Genomic DNA, 1,558 nt, shown 5'->3' on the forward strand with positions numbered 1-1,558 from the left:
CTTCAGATTCTAGCTGAACTGGTGCAGTTAATATAATTTTAACCTCATTGAGGAACTCAATGCGAGGGTTAATTAAGTGATTGATGGTTGTTCAGATCTATGCAATTGCACATATTGCTGTAAACTTGGGATTTCATATTTTCATTCTCTTAAACTCATTTTTTCCTCACTTTCTCTCTTCCTGCAACTTGTGTGAATGCGTGAGTGCGTGTGTTTGTGTGTTAGACTAGTTTATATGTCTTAGATTTATCTAATAAAGCCTTATTTATATTGAAAAGAGAAGTATCTTGTGTTTTGTGCTTACAAGTTAATGTCTTAAACTGCCGATCTTGTTACTGTGCTAATAAATAGTGTTTTCACTATACTTTGGATATTAATATCCATTGCAGAGTTGATGTTATACGGCTCGTTCAATGAATCGCTGGCCATCTCCGTGATCAGCCATAAAACAGTGATTCTGTCCAAATTCCCTTTAAAATCTTAAATGATTCCCTTTGAGCTAAATTGACCTGTTTCCCTTACATAGGTTTCATAAAAATGCATAATTTTCAGCAAAAATTTTTATCAAAAACTACATCTGGATGATATTCAGTACGATTATCAAAGCATAAATCCAGTAAATCGCTTCCATCAACACCTCCAAAGCTTGCACAGACATCACTTCCTGGATTAACATTTTACTCCGTAACATTATGCAGTTTTCGTTTATATGCTGTCTATTGCTGATGATCGCATTATTTTTCATATGCATCTGTTTACATAGAGATCGCTCGTTTCTCCGTCCTGTTCACGTGTTTTTGTTCGGGAGGTTTTGTCCTCGTTCAGAAGATGTGTAATAGCGCCCCCGAGTGTATAACTCCGTCCTATTGACTTGTGTTTTTGTTCGGGAGGTTTTGTCTTTGGCGGGGAAGTGTTTTCTTGTAATAGACGAGATAACTCGTCAATGGCAGGGAAAGAGTTAATTTCAATTGACCAAATATTTGTGTGTACTATGTACTGTTGGAATCAGCAGTAAGCGTTAGTCAAATCTCTTATGTAGGGATGTCACGATTCACTCAACTCACGATTTGATTTTCTCACGATTTTTTTTTACAAAATGAGATTGAAGACATACAGTAAATTAAAAGGTGTCGTTTTATTAGGCTATTGCTGCACGTTTCTTTGTGAAATTGAAATATAACAAAACTAAATTGAAATTTTAAAACAAACCCCAAATCAAACAAGTTACACAAATAAAAGAAATCTCTTAATATGAACAAACTAAGGCTTTGTCTGTGCTCTTTCCATTTAAAATTAGAGGCAACCACTGCATTTTAATCATGATCCAAACAAAGATGCTGCATACATGCAGCATGAGTAGTTTTTAATCTGTATAATTTCGAAATTTGAAGCAAAATCAGAATGGTCTGACTTCATTTTTGTGAAACTATACTACATAAAACATATCTGAACGAAACAGCAGACGAGCTGAATGAGACGTAGATTCACTCTCTGCCAGCAGGTGGTGCTTATGAACAGCAATGATACAGTGTTTCCTGGGTTACCGCTGTAAACAAAG

General features: G+C 35.4%; 1 protein-coding gene across 1 annotated transcript in view; it reads right to left on the bottom strand.

The window, feature by feature from the left end:
* The window catches only part of LOC107696752 (dentin sialophosphoprotein-like), a 19,187-nt gene that overhangs the window by 6,587 nt on the left and 11,042 nt on the right, over positions 1-1,558 (bottom strand). The gene's annotated exons all lie outside the window — the stretch shown is intronic.

Source organism: Sinocyclocheilus anshuiensis, unplaced genomic scaffold, assembly GCF_001515605.1.
Source record: "Sinocyclocheilus anshuiensis isolate Anshui unplaced genomic scaffold, SAMN03320099.WGS_v1.1 scaffold217, whole genome shotgun sequence".
Classification (NCBI taxonomy): Eukaryota; Metazoa; Chordata; class Actinopteri; order Cypriniformes; family Cyprinidae; genus Sinocyclocheilus; species Sinocyclocheilus anshuiensis.